At 44.4% G+C, this 15785-nt stretch overlaps 1 protein-coding gene across 2 annotated transcripts in view; it reads right to left on the bottom strand.

Moving 5' to 3' along the window:
* The window catches only part of LOC126203975 (N-acetylglucosamine-1-phosphotransferase subunits alpha/beta-like), a 162312-nt gene that overhangs the window by 53347 nt on the left and 93180 nt on the right, over positions 1-15785 (bottom strand). The gene's annotated exons all lie outside the window — the stretch shown is intronic.

The raw sequence follows: 15785 nt of genomic DNA, 5'->3' as shown, positions 1-15785 counted from the left end.
GCACCCACACATGCACACATGTAAGGCTACACCGTGCTGGCCGAATACACTCTACCGGGACTGCTGTTCTGCAGCTTGACTAAGGTGGAAGGTTGTATCAGGTGGAGTCGGTACAGGAAGACGAGATGGGGTGCAGGATGGGTTCAGGAAGGGAGGCTGATGAAAGGAGTGGACTGGGAGCGTGTGATAGAACAGAGGAAGGAGAGACTTGCAGGGAGGAGGGTGTTGGTGCAGAATGAGTGAAGTTAGGGTCCTGGGGCAATGGGGATAGGGGAGCAGGGCAGTGTATAGCGGACATCGAGGCCCAATAGATTACGGGAACAGAGGATGTATTGTGAGGACGAATCCCACGTACATAGTTTGGAGAAGCTGGTGTCTAGCGATAGTATCCAGAAGGCAAGGGTCCTGAAGCAGCCACTGAAATCGAGTGCCAGGTGCAAGACATGTCAGGTACACCCACCTAGCACCCTACCCTTTTTCAGATCTACCACAGGCTTATCCTACCCCATTACAGGAAGGGACACCCATGAAAAAGCAGTCATGTACCAGCTTTGCTGCAGCTACTGAAGTTTTCAGTCTTGTTTATGTGCCTGTTGACAACTCAACACCTTTACTGTTAGACGAGTTGTTACATTTACTCCAGTTTATTGCTTTTTGTGAAGACTTCTCTTTATCATACTCATTCAGAAGAACATCAGCACAGATTCACTAGTTTAAACGTTGAGACATAAATTGTATTTATCTACAGCTGCAATGCACTCTCACCTGAGAGCGGCACTGCCCATCTCCTTAATTCATGAAAATGTTTCTATATCTCAGGACTTTCCACAAGTAGGTGTCACATAGCATGAAGGACTGGCAACCTCTTCAAAACCATCATTAGTTGCCTCTAAGTTGTATCATATTCTCTGTTAGAAGTCATCATCATCATCATCATCATCATCATCATCTTTGACAGTTTCCAGCCTCTGGCCAGGTCTGTATGGACCATAGGCCTCTCCATCGACTACCATCTTGCCACCATCTCTCCATCTTCACCTTGGTCCAGTCTTCTCCTTTCGTCTGGACACATTCCTCTACTCCTTTCAGCCATCTGTCTCTCGGTCTTCCTCTTTGTCTCTTCCAGTTTCATCTCGTGTATCCTCCTGGGTATCCTCTTCTCCTCCATTCTCTTAATGTGTCCATACCATCTCAGCCTTGTTAGAAGTATTGCATTTGAATTCAATCTCAGTTGTCTATTTTATAATCTAACACTAATAAGTTAATATATGGGCAAACATTCCTACAATTTTCAAACTGTATTTTGTTCTGTTTCTCCCACCTGTGTTCCACTGAAGTGGTTTGATCCTTTCTCCCACCTGTGTTCCACTGAAGTTGTTTGATCCAACCCACTTTGTTTTATGTGATGCATGTGTTGTTTTCAAATCAGTCCTCAGCAATAAGTGTATTGTTTATCCAAAGATACTGCCATATTAACAGTCATTCTTTAACAACTGTACCTGAAAGTGTGTACAATACTCGACTTCCTACAAATATTTTTCTTGAACACCTCTGATATATTCAAGGTCAGGATTCTTATGGACCATTGTCAGATAAAGGTTCCATCTTTTATGCAAAAACATTTCTCTCTCTCTCTCTCTCTCTCTCTCTCTCTCTCTCTCTCTCTCATTACCCAAACATGTTTTGGCACCTCTGTGCCATCAGCAGTGGGTTTTCTTTATTGCTAATGTGATTTTACATTACATAGTTTTGCAGGACCATCTGTACAGTGTCCTGCACGGGTAGCTTGTTATGTTTTGTTGAGACTGATCCTCCTCCTATTATGTTCTGTGAGCACTGAATACACATTGTGTACGTATTTGTATAATTGTGTGTGCATTTGTGTAATTTTGGTTTTAGAAATGCCTTTTCACTTCACTGAAATTACACAACAGTCAATAATGTTATTTTTATGTGTGCAACACAGTTTATTTGAGGACAGGATGATTAAAACTGTTTTATTCTAGTATCAATTTTTGGGCACTAGTTTTGTATACAAAATGTGGCTACCGATTATTTTCTGCTGAACTAGCATATTTAAGAAATGTAGTCTGGCATATCTCTCCACCGAAGCAGTAAGACTTCTTGTAACCCAGTAGTATTGTACCCTGAAGCTATATCAAGAAACAGTAAAGATGATGAGCAAATTGGTATGGAGTTGACTGTCTGTTCTTCATAATGCTCAGTGAGTAAATTTACCATGCTTGGGAAGCGTAAATACCATTCTTGTAACTTTGCATATTTTCAGCCCAATTCTGAAAAGTTCTGGACTCTGTTGCTTCATCCACTTCACCTGTAAAAGGATACAATATCAATTCCAATAATACATATTTTTACTGCTGATGAAAATGGTGGTAACAGCTAGTGAAAACTTAAGAATCTTATTCAGTTTGATGTTCTTTGAAAATAGGGAACATTTTAGTCAGGACTGTCACCACCAAAGTTTCCAGAAACCATAAAAGTCACAGGGACAACACACACCTTGATACTATAAATGGCAACGATTTTAGTAACTGATGTTCCTGGTAATTACATAAAAATCACTGCAAGAACTAGAGCAATTTTGAAGTTATTGTGAGCAGAAAAATGAGCTTCTGAAAAAGCACTGAATCGGAGATGTCTTTCTGCATCTACATGACTACTCTGCAATTTACAATTAAGTGCCTGGCAGAGTGTTCATCAAATCACCTTCATGTTATTTCTCTACTGTGTTCCACTCTCAAACAGTGCACACGAAAAACAAACATTTAAATCTTTCAATGCAAGATCTGATTTCTCTTGTTTTATTACAATGATCATATAGGTGGGCTCAACAAAATATTTTCACATTTGGTGGAGAAAATTGGTGATTAAAATTTCGAGTAAAGATGATGCAGCAATGAAGAACGCCTTTGTTTTAATGACTGCCACCCCAACTTGTGTTGTCATATCCGTGGAACTCTCTCCCCTATTTTACAATAATACAAAACATGGTTTACAAATAATACAAAACATGGTTCCCCCATGAACCATGGACCTTGCCGTTGGTGGGGAGGCTTGCGTGCCTCAGCGATACAGATGGCCGTACCGTAGGTGCAACCACAACGGAGGGGTATCTGTTGAGAGGCCAGACAAACATGTGGTTCCTGAAGAGGGGCAGCAGCCCTTTCAGTAGTTGCAGGGGCAACAGTCTGGATGATTGACTGATCTGGCCTTGTAACATTAACCAAAACGGCCTTGCTGTGCTGGTACTGCGAACGGCTGAAAGCAAGGGGAAACTACAGCCGAAATTTTTCCCGAGGACATGCAGCATTACTGTATGATTAAATGATGATGGCGTCCTCTTGGGTAAAATATTCCGGAGGTAAAATAGTCCCCCTTTCGGATCTCCGGGCGAGGACTACTCAAGAGGACGTCGTTATCAGGAGAAAGAAAACTGGCATTCTACGGATCGGAGCGTGGAATGTCAGATCCCTTAATCGGGCAGGTAGGTTAGAAAATTTGAAAAGGGAAATGATTAGGTTAAAGTTAGATATAGTGGGAATTAGTCAAGTTCGGTGGCAGGAGGGACAAGACTTTTGGTCAGGTGATTACAGGGTTATAAATACAAAATCAAATAGGGGTAATGCAGGAGTAGGTTTAATAATGAATAAAAAAATAGGAGTGCGGGTTAGCTACTACAAACAGCATAGTGAACGCATTATTGTGGCCAAGATAGACACAAAGCCCTTGCCTACTACAGTAGTACAAGTTTATATGCCAACTAGCTCTGCAGATGATGAAGAAATTGATGAAATGTATGACGAGATAAAAGAAATTATTCAGGTAGTGAAGGGAGATGAAAATTTAATAGTCATGGGTGACTGGAATTCGTCAGTAGGAAAAGGGAGAGAAGGAAACATAGTAGGTGAATATGGATTGGGGGGAAGAAATGAAAGAGGAAGCCGCCTTGTAGAATTTTGCACAGAGCATAGCTTAATCATAGCTAACACTTGGTTCAAGAACCATAAAAGAAGGTTATATACCTGGAAGAATCCTGGACATACTAAAAGGTATCAGATAGATTATATAATGGTAAGACAGAGATTTAGGAACCAGATTTTAAATTGTAAGACATTTCCAGGGGCAGATGTGGATTCTGACCACAATCTATTGGTTATGAACTGCAGACTGAAACTGAAGAAACTGCAAAAAGGTGGGAATTTAAGGAGATGGGACCTAGATAAACTGAAAGAACCAGAGGTTGTAGAGAGTTTCAGGGAGAGCATAAGGGAACAATTGACAGGAATGGGGGAAAGAAATACAGTAGAAGAAGAATGGGTAGCTCTGAGGGATGAAGTTGTGAAGGCAGCAGAGGATCAAGTAGGTAATAAGACGAGGGCTAATAGAAATCCTTGGGTAACAGAAGAAATATTGAATTTAATTTATGAAAGGAGAAAATATAAAAATGCAGTAAATGAAGCAGGCAAAAAGGAATACAAACGTCTCAAAAATGAGATTGACAGAAAGTGCAAAATGGCTAAGCAGGGATGGATAGAGGACAAATGTAAGGATGTAGAGGCTTGTCTCACTAGGGGTAAGATAGATACTGCCTACAGGAAAATTAAAGAGACCTTTGGAGAGAAGAGAACCACTTGTATGAATATCAAGAGCTCAGATGGCAACCCAGTTCTAAGCAAAGAAGGGAAGGCAGAAAGGTGGAAGGAGTATATAGAGGGTTTATACAAGGGCGATGTACTTGAGGACAATATTATGGAAATGGAAGAGGATGTAGATGAAGATGAAATGGGAGATAAGATACTGCGTGAAGAGTTTGACAGAGCACTGAAAGACCTGAGTCGAAACAAGGCACTGGGAGTAGACAACATTCCATTAGAACTACTGATGGCCTTGGGAAAGCCAGTCATGACAAAACTCTACCATCTGGTGAGCAAGATGTATGAGACAGGCGAAATACCCACAGACTTCAAGAAGAATATAATAATTCCAATCCCAAAGAAAGCAGGTGTTGACAGATGTGAAATTACCGAACTATCAGTTTAATAAGTCACAGCTGCAAAATACTAACGCGAATTCTTTACAGACGAATGGAAAAACTGGTAGAAGCGGACCTCGGGGAAGATCAGTTTGGATTCCGTAGAAATGTTGGAACACGTGAGGCAATACTAACCTTACGAATTATCTTAGAAGAAAGATTAAGAAAAGGCAAACCTACGTTTCTAGCATTTGTAGACTTAGAGAAAGCTTTTGACAACGTTAACTGGAATACTCTCTTTCAAATTCTGAAGGTGGCAGGGGTAAAATACAAGGAGCGAAAGGCTATTTACAATTTGTACAGAAACCAGATGGCAGTTATAAGAGTCGAGGGGCATGAAAGGGAAACAGTGGTTGGAAAAGGAGTGATACAGGGTTGTAGCCTCTCCCCGATGTTATTCAATCTGTAAATTGAGCAAGCAGTAAAGGAAACAAAAGAAAAATTCGGAATAGGTATTAAAATTCATGGAGAAGAAGTAAAAACTTTGAGGTTCGCCGATGACATTGTAATTCTGTCAGAGACAGTAAAGGACTTGGAAGAGCAGTTGAACGGAATGGACAGTGTCTTGAAAGGAGGATATAAGATGAACATCAACGAAAGCAAAACGAAGATAATGGAATGTAGTCAAATTAAATCGGGTGATGCCGAGGGGATTAGATTAGGAAATGAGACCCTTAAAGTAGTAAAGGAGTTTTGCTATTTAGGGAGTAAAATAACTGATGATGGTCGAAGTAGAGAGGATATAAAATGTAGACTGGCAATGGCAAGGAAATCGTTTTTGAAGAAGAGAAATTTGTTAACATCGAGTATAGATTTAAGTGTCACGAAGTCTTTTCTGAAAGTATTTGTATGGAGTGTAGCCATGTATGGAAGTGAAACATGGACGATAACCAGTTTGGACAAGAAGAGAATAGAAGCTTTCGAAATGTGGTGCAACAGAAGAATGCTGAAGATAAGGTGGGTAGATCACGTAACTAATGAGGAGGTATTGAATAGGATTGGGGAGAAGAGAAGTTTGTGGCACAACTTGACTAGAAGAAGGGATCAGTTGGTAGGACATGTTTTGAGGCATCAAGGGATCACAAATTTAGCATTGGAGGGCAGCGTGGAGGGTAAAAATCGTAGAGGGAGACCAAGAGATCAATACACTAAGCAGATACAGAAGGATGTAGGTTGCAGTAGGTACTGGGAGATGAAGAAGCTTGCACAGGATAGAGTAGCATGGAGAGCTGCATCAAACCAGTCTCAGGACTGAAGACCACAACAACAACAACAACAAAACAAGCTGTCCTCCTTTGAAATTTTTCATTGTCCTCTGTCAGTCCTCTCCGATGCAGATTCCACACTGCACACCAATACTCCAGAAGAGGACAGACAAGCACACAGTGGTAGACTAGTAGACTCCCTAAGTATTTAAGAGAATTCAAAGTCTTTAGATTTGTGTCATTTATTGTGAAACCAAAACTTAGTAGATTCCTTCTAGTATTATGTACATGGCTTCATACTTTTCATTATTTATAGTAAATTACCACTTTCTGCAACATACAGATATCTTGTCTAAATTGTTTTGTAATTGGTTTCAATCATCTGCTGACTTTTACAAGACAGTAAATGACATCATCATCCGCAAACAATTTAAGGGGACTGCTCAGATTGTCCCCTAAATTGTGTATATAGATTAAGAACAACATAATGCCCATAACACTATTGGGAATGCCTGATATCTCTTCTGTTTTACTGGATGACTTTCTGTCAATTACCACAAACTTCTGAAGTATTCTATGCTAAAATATGTTGTTCTCATTGTAGGCTTCATGTTGGCTAATAATAGTGCTTTCACATTCAGTCAATTACACAATCAGTAAGTGAGCAAGTCAAGGGAAAAGATTTTCAGCTCTAATGCAAAGAAGGCCAGATGTCAACCATTGCCTCTCACTGGAAGTGCATGATGGTAGCCTGCTGAAGGAGGGCTACAGTCTGGGACTGTAGTTGCTATGATATCTTCACAAATTTCAAGGCAGTCATCAAAATCAGTGGTAGCCCATACCATCTGTGAGCTACTGTCTGCTTTGCTGTTATATAACAGCTGCTTCACATGGAGCTCTGTGCCTCCCTTTTTGCACTAGGTACAATAACATGAAACTGCCCAGAGGTGATACAAGATCTGTAGTATAACAACGTTAAAGTCTCAAGGGCTGCACGATAAGTCACAGTTGACAGCACGGCATTGGCTCAGGACAGGGGGCTCACATCAGCCTAGATACAGGCAAGCGTAGACATCAGTGACATCGACGGTGCCAGTTTCGAGTTGGGGTGTGCAGCCGGTGCTGTAATCTGGCACCCGAGTCCGAAGGTGGAACCTCTAGTGTCGATCCACACGTCTGCAGCTATCGAGCCTTAGCTCAGTGCTTTGAATAGTATCTGCAGTGTCCTGGAGTGGTCACACACTTGCAGCCAGCACTCGTATAGATCTAGAGTGAGGTGGACCGCGAAGGTAGTGGTAACTGTGGGTTTACCGGAGTCAGGTACAGGGCGACTCGCAGAGCAACCAGCTGTAGCACTTCCGACTGAATTCTGTCAGGTCCGGATGCCTTCCCTTTCCTTTGCTTCTTAATGGCTGAAGCTGCTACCTCTTGTGCAAAGGGAGGAGTCTATACAGCAAAAATTCCACGGTGTGCCACCATCCTCGTGTCATTTCACCACTGTCCTAACTCAATGTTGACAATACTAATGGTCAGTTTGTTTTGTTTTGTTTTAGGGCGTCAAAACAACTAGGATCGTACGCACGCATGTCAAAACCGTAAAACACAGAGACAAAAAAAGGAGTTAAAAACTACCACATGTTAAGCCCAATCGATGGAAGGAAAGGCAGCTAAATACAGGGACTTGGAGAAAGGGCCATAAAATACGCCATAGAGACAATGGAGCTCCTAAGTAAAGATTAAATGTCCTTCACCATATTGTTACGACAGATAAAAAGTGAAATGCGGTCAACAGCTCGTGCGCCATTTGCTAAAATGGCCGATAACTCAGACGGCAAACATAAATGAGAACGTAAGTGGTTAAAAATAGGGCATTCCTTCAGAAAATGGCGAACAGTCAAAGATTGAGGGCAATGAGCAAAAAGTAGTAGGGGATCACTACTTAAAAATGGCGACAGTTAAAAAGACAGTACCAAATACGCAATATAAATAAAATGATCTACCTGCAGCGAGAGGGAAAGCCACTGGGAGAGGTTTACTTCCCCGGAGCTTGTTCCAGCGAAGGGAGGACCAGTGGTGATTCCAAAGTGACACCACCTACTGACAGACAACAACACAAGACCACATCAGAGGGAAAAGAAGAACTGCAGCCTCGGCAGCAGTGTCAGCGACCTCATTTCCCATCCGACCGATGTGATTAGAGACCCACAAAAACATCGCAGTGGCTCTGGCAAGAGTGAGCAAGTGAAAGCTTTCCTGGACTCACTGCACTAATGGGTGGACGGTGTGGAGAACATAGAGGCTCTGAAGGACGCACAGAGTCAGAGCAGATGACACAATTCACCAGATGTACTGCGTGGCCTCGTGCAGAGCAAAGAGCTCCGCTGTAAATACCGAACAGTGTTCCAGATGCCGATACTGAAAACTGATGGTGCTAATGACAAAGGCACACCCGACACCTGACCAGTCCAAGAGCCATCAGTGTACACAAAGGAACTATCGTAAAGTTCCGTCTGAAGGTCAAGAAACTTACAGTGATAGACCGAGGCTGGAGTAGTGTCCTTAGGAAGCAAATGAAGTCCGAGGTAAACATGGGCTGCCGCCTAAAGCCAAGGTGGTGAAGGGTTCACACCCATCAGGAAAGTGGCAGGTAGCATGAAGTTAAGCTGCCGAAGCAATAGCTGGAAGTGAACTCTGGGTGTAACAGAAGATGGACGCGCCCCACACTGGTGATCAAAGGTGTCATCGAAGGAAGAGGCGTAGGATAGGTGGCCAGGTTCGGCAGACAAGCAGCTAGCATATCTGCTGAGCAGAAAATTATGGCAATATGACAGCAGTAGTTTGGCAGCTTCTGCATACAGACTATCAAGCGGGCTAATGTAAAAGGCACCAGTGGTTAAACAGACGCCACGATGGTGGATTACATTGAGACAGCATAAAAGGTACGGACAAGCAGATGCATAAATGAAACAACCATTGTCTAGTTTTGAACGGACAAGGGCCTGGTACAAACACAGGAGGGTCAATCGATCTTCTCCCCAGGAAGTACCACCGAGGACATGTAGGACATTGAAGGACCGCCTCCAGCGGGCTGTCAGGTAAGACACGTGTAGGGACCAAGAAAGTTTCCTATCGAGCATGAGCCCCAGGAATTTCAAAGTTTCAACAAACAGAAGAGTAACAGGCCCAAGATGTAAAGACGGTGGAATAAATGAAATCGTGCCACCAGAAATTCATACAAAAGGTTTTGTTAGTGGAAAAGCGAAAGCCATTGTCAATGCTCCATGAGTAAAGACGATCAAGACAACACTGAAGACACCGCTCAAGGACAGAAGTCTGTGGAGAACTGCAATAGATGGCAAAATCATCAACAAAAAGAGAGCCGGAGATGCCTGGTGCGAGACAGGCCATAATAGGGTTAATGATGAGAGCAAAGAGGATAACACTCAGGAATAAACCCTAAGGCACACCATTTTCCTGGATAAAGGTCTCCGAGAAGGCAGAACACATACGTACCTTGAAAACTCTGTCTTTTAAAAGTTCCTGAAGGGTACGCGGCATGCAGCCTCGGAAGCTCAGCGTTTAGAGAATACAGAGGATACCAGTCCTCCAGCAGATGTCGTAGGGTTTCTCCTAATCGAAAAACACAACCACAGTCTGGGATTTCCACAGAAAACCATTCGTGAGATGGGTGGACAAAGAAACGAGATGGTCAAATGCAGAAAGGTGTGCTCCAAATCCACACTGTGCAGTAGTTAATAAATTGCAAGACTCGAGCCACCATACTAGCCGGGCATGGATCATTTGTTCCAGCACCTTACAAACACAGCTGGTGAGAGAAATAAGGCAGTAGCTAGAACGTAGGTGTTTGTCCTTACTGGACTCAGGTAGGAGAATGACAGTGGCTTCACACCTGCACCTGAGAAACACGCCCTCTGCCCAGATGCGGTTGTACATATGAAGGAGAAAGTGCTTGGTCGCAAGAGAGAGGTGCTGCAATATCTGAATGTGAACATCATCTGGCCCTGAGGCAGAGGTCCGGGATGAAGTAAGAGTATGATCTAGCTCCCCACAGCAAAAGCTGCATTGCAGCACTCACAATTCTGACAAGGGAACCTCCCCATCGCACCCCCTGAGATTTAATTATAAGTTGGCACAGTGGATGGGCCTTGAAAAACTGAACACAGATCAATCGAGAAAACAGGAAGAAGTTGTGTGGAACTATGAAAAAAATAAGAAAAATATACAAACTGAGTAGTCCATGCGCAAAATATACAACAAGGAGCATGTGATCTCAGGAGCGCCGTGGTCCCGTTGTTAGCGCGAGCAGCTGTGGAGCGAGAGATCCTGGGTTCAAGTCTTCCCTCGAGTGAAAAGTTTACTTTATTTTCGCAAAGTTATGATCTGTCTGTTCGTTCTTTGACGTCTCTGTTCACTGAAATAAGTTTAGTGTCTGTGTTTTGCGACCGCACCGCAAAACCGTGCTATTAGTAGACGAAAGGACCTGCCTCTCCAATGGGAACCGAAAACATTTGATCGCAAGGTCATAGGTCAACCGATTCCTCCACAGGAAAACACGTCTGATTAATTCTATACGACACTGGTGACAGCATGTGGGTCACATGATAGGAATATGTTGTCGACCCACCTAACTTGTACACTTGGCGAATGGGTTCCTTGCCCGATTTAGGTTTTCTTGTGGATATGATAATCAGTCCCAAAAAAGTGATGAAAACATAAGAGTTTGTCACATAAACTGCAACAAATGAATGCAACAGTTTCACAGTCGCACAGTTTTCCCTGTGCTCTGTCAAAACATATGTTTCTAACGTTTTCAAATTTTTCCGTGGGTAAAGCGTCAAATCCTGCATATGTCCAAGCAAATCTGAACATGTCCTGGAATTTTGGAGAGAGAAGTTGATTATGTGTGAGTGCCTGAACTTTGATAATTGTCTGAAAATAAAAAATTAAAATTTTCCACTCGAGGGAAGAATTGAACCAAGGACCTTTCGTTCCGCAGCTGCTTGCACTAACCACGGGACCATGGCACTCCTGAGCTCAAACTTTCCTTGATACTGCTTATCTTACACATGGAATACTCAGTTTGTATATTTTGCTTATTTTTTTCATAGTTCCGCACAACTTCTTCCTGTTTTCTCAATTGATCTGTGTTCAGTTTTTCAAGGCCTATCCACTGTGCCAACTTATAACTAAATCTGAGGGGGGTGCGATGAGGAGGTTCCCTTGTGAGAAGAGAAGAGTATTGCCCAAGCTGCCTCCATTCGTTCCCAATGAAGGAAGACAGGGTGATAGTGGGTGGAGCTCAAAACCTCTGCAAAATAGCTGTCCAAGGTATTGGAGATAACAATAGTGTCTACTACGGCATCATCTGCTACAATTAGGCAGGAAATTGGGGAACGGGCCTTGGTGCCAGAGAGACGTCACAGGTTGGCCCACATGACGGAAGGAGTGCAACTGTTAAAAAAAACTAGTAAATGAAATCCAGCTAGCGTTTTCACTATCCCACAAAACATGATGACACTGTGCACGCAACTGTTTATAACAAACGCAGTTTGCCATCATGGGTTGGTGGTTAAAAATGCGGAGAGCATGTCTCTACGTGCGAATTGCGTCACAGCTTGCCTCAGTCTACCAAGGGCCCAGGACACAGTGTGATAAAGAGGATAGCATTGGTAAGATATTCTACATGGATATCACAACTGGGGAAATATTGCTCGTCGAAGCTTGCCAGATGCGTGTACAGCCTTAGAAAGTCTGCCGTAGAAAGCTGCCATTTGGGTGTGCACGCAGATGGGGTAAGAGTCAAGAAATGGGTAGCACACAGGAAATGGTCACTTGAGTGGATGTCAGAGAGAACGGAACACTCAAGATGAGTGGAAAGCTGGGCAGTGCAGGAGGAGAGGTCCAAATGGGAATAGGTGTGCGTGGAGTCCGAAAGAAACATGTGTGCTCCTGTGTTAAGGCAGAAGAGGTTGAGTTGATTAGGAAGATCAGCCAAGACGGGACCTCTCTCACAGGGTCTGGGAGAACCCCAGAGACAGTGCCCATTAAAACCACTGAGCAGTAGAAAGGGATTTTTGTTTTTTGTTTTGTTTTAGGGTGCAAAAAACAACTTGGGGTCATACGCGCCCAAGTCAAAGCTACAGAACACAAACACAGAGATGAGGGAAACGACTATATGTCAGTCCCAATGGACAGAATAGGAGACAGTTACGCAAGGCACGTGGAAAAAGGGCTTTAAAAAAAAACATACAAAAATGGAGCTGCAAAACTAAAAATTAAATTGCGTTCGCCGTATTGTTTCGCCGGATAAAAATTAAAATGCAGTCGACAGCCCGCACGCCATTCGCTAAAACGGCTGATAAATCAGATGGTAAACCCAAGCTGGACTGTAAATCGGTAAAAAAATGGCATGCCAACAGAAAATGGCGGACAGTTAAAATATGGCCAAAATACATACAAAGAGGTGGGGTAAAACCACAGAGCAAATGATGATGGCTAAAAAGGCAGTGCCCAATATGCAGCCGAGTTAAAATAATTTCCTCCCAGCGGGAGGGCCGAAAGAAGGTTGTCCAAAGTGCTGGGCGAGGCTTAATTAGCTGAAGCTTATTCCCTTGAAGGGAGGACCACTGGCAATGCAAAAGAGACACCACCTCCTAAGAGATGGCAATGCAGAGATCATCGGAGGGAATAGAGGTACTTGTGGGCTGAGGTACAAGGACTGCAGCCTTGGCAGCAGTGTCAGAAGTCTTGTTTCCTGCCAGACCAACATGACCAGGGATCCACAGAAACACGACATTGGCTCCACCAAGAGTGAACAAGTGACAGTTTTCCTGGACCTGTTGCACTAAGGGATGAGCAGTGTACAGCACACACAGACTTTGGAGGGCGTGGAGTGAGGCTGCGCAGAAGACACAATTCGGAACGCTGTGTCGCCGGATGTACTACGTGGCCTGATACAAGGCGAAAAGCTCGGCTGAAAATATTGACTATTGTGCCGGTAGCCAATATCGAAAGACATGGGTGCCAATGACGAAAGCACACCGACCCCACAGCTAGTCCGAGAGCCATCAGTGTATACAAAGGTACTATCGCCAAGTTCCATGCGAAGGTCGTCAAACTGAAGGCGACAGCCAGAGACTGGAGTAGTGTCCTTATGAAGCGAATGAAGGCCAAGGTTAACATGGGCTGCTTCACGAAGCCAAGGTGGTGAAGGGTTCATACCCAATGGAAAAGTGACAGGTAGCGTGAAGTTAAGCTGCCGTAGCAAGTGGCGTAAGCGGGCTCCAGGAGGTAACAGAGAAGAGGGACGAGCCCCATACTGACGAGCTAAGGAGTCATCAAAGAAGGAGGCATAGGAGGGAAGGCCACGCATGGCAGACAAACGGCAGTAGGACAGTGGTAGTTCACCAGCTTCAGCATACAGACTCTCAACCAAACTGGTGTAAAAGGCACCCGTGGCTAAACGGATGCCATGATGATGGATAGTGTAGAGACGGCGTAAAAGGGATGGGTGTGCAGATGCATAAACGAAACACCCACAGTCAAGTTTCAAACGGTCAAAGGACCAGTACAAAAGGAGGAGGGTGGTTTGATTGGCACCCTAAGAAGTACCATTGAGAACACTGAGGACATGGAGGGACTGTGTACAGCGGGCAGCCAGGTAAGAGACATGGGAGGACCAAGAGAGTTTCCTATCAAGCATGAGCCCCAGGAATTTCACAGTGTCAACGAACGGAAGAGCAACAGGCCCAAGCTGTATAGGTGGTGGGAGACACCATTTACGCTGTCAGAAATTCATACACACGGTTTTGTCACTGGAAAAGCGAAAGCCATTGTCGATGCTCCAGGAGTGAAGACAATCAAGACAGCACTGAAGATGATGCTCAGTAAGGCAGATCCGTGGAGAACTGCAATACATGGCACAATAATCGACAAAAAGGGAGCCAGACATGTTCGGCGGGAGACAGGCCATTATACATCTAATGGCGATAGCAAAGAGGATGACAATTAGGCTGGAACCCGGAGGCACACCATTTTTCTGAATAAAGGTGTCCGACAAGGCGGAACCAACACGTACCTTGAAAACTTGGTCTTGTAAAAATGTCTGAAGAAAACATGGCAGGTACCCACAGAAGCCCCACGTGTAAAGAGTACGGAGGATACCAGTCCTCCAGCAGGTGTCGTAGGCCTCGTTCAAATAAAAAAAACACAGCCACAGTCTGGATTTCCACAGAGAACCATTCATGACACGGGTGGACAAAGTAACGAGGTGGTCAACTGCAAAACACTGCACTCTCAATCCACACTGGGCATTCGTGAGTAAATGGCGAGACTCCAGCCACCACACCAGCCTGGCATGAATCAAATGTTCCAACACCTTGCAAATGCAGTTGATAAGAAAGATGGGGCGGTAGCTGGAAGGAAGGTTTTTGTCTTTTTTTTGTTGTTGTGGTTTTAGGGCGCACAACTTCAATGGTCATTAGCGCCCAGACTACGTTAGGAATGCACCGCGAGGCACAAGTTTAAAACAACAACTAAAAGCGAAAACACGATAAAAGACAGACTGACAGGCATAGGATTAAAAAACAGCATAATCAGATGCCCTTAGAGAGGTTTGTCAAGTTGATAAAACGAAGAACGCGAGCAGCTGCTCGTGGGTCAACCGCTACAATGGCATCTAGAGTACATGGCAGGCCAAGATCAAGACGCAGTGTGTTAAAATCCGGACAGGGCGTTAAAATGTGGCGGACTGTCAGCAATTGCCCACATGGGCAGAACGGCGCCGGCGCAGCCGTCAGCAGATGGCGATGGCTGAACCGGCAGTGTCCAATTCGTAACCGGGCCAAAACGATCTCCTCCCGCCGAGAAGGGCGGGAGGAGGACGTCCAAGCCGCAGGAAGAGGTTTCAAGGCCCGAAGCTTGTTGTCTGTAAGTGCAGCCCAATCGGCATGCCACAGCGATAAAATGCGCCGACAAATTACCCTGCTACAATCTGACGAAGGGACACAACAAGAAGCTGTCCAAGGCTGGAGGACCGCAGCCTTGGCCGCGGCATCTGCAGCTTCGTTCCCAGGGATACCGACATGGCCAAGAACCCACATAAAGCTAACCGGAGAACCGACGTCCACCAGCTGCTGAAGAGAGCGTTGGATCTGGTGCACGAAAGGGTGAACCGGATACGGATCACTGAGGCTATGGATGGCGCTCAGGGAATCGGAGCAGATGACATAAGCAGAATGTCGGTGGCGGCAGATGTAAAGAACAGCCTGGTAGAGGGCAAAGAGCTCAGCTGTGAAGACCGAACAATGGCCATGGAGCCGGTATTTGAAACTTTGTGCCCCGACAATATAAGAACACCCGACCCCGTCATTGGTCTTTGAGCCATCTGTATAAATGAAGGTCATATTAATGAACTTCGAACGAAGTTTGGCAAAACGGGAGTGTTAGACCGAACCGGGGGTAACCCCCTTTGGGAGCGAGCTGAGGTCAAGGTGAACGTGAACCTG

The sequence above is a fragment of the Schistocerca nitens genome, chromosome 9, assembly GCF_023898315.1.
Source record: "Schistocerca nitens isolate TAMUIC-IGC-003100 chromosome 9, iqSchNite1.1, whole genome shotgun sequence".
Taxonomy (NCBI): domain Eukaryota; kingdom Metazoa; phylum Arthropoda; class Insecta; order Orthoptera; family Acrididae; genus Schistocerca; species Schistocerca nitens.
The sequence above is the reverse complement of the archived record's forward strand: the minus strand, read 5'-3'. Positions and strand labels throughout refer to the sequence as shown.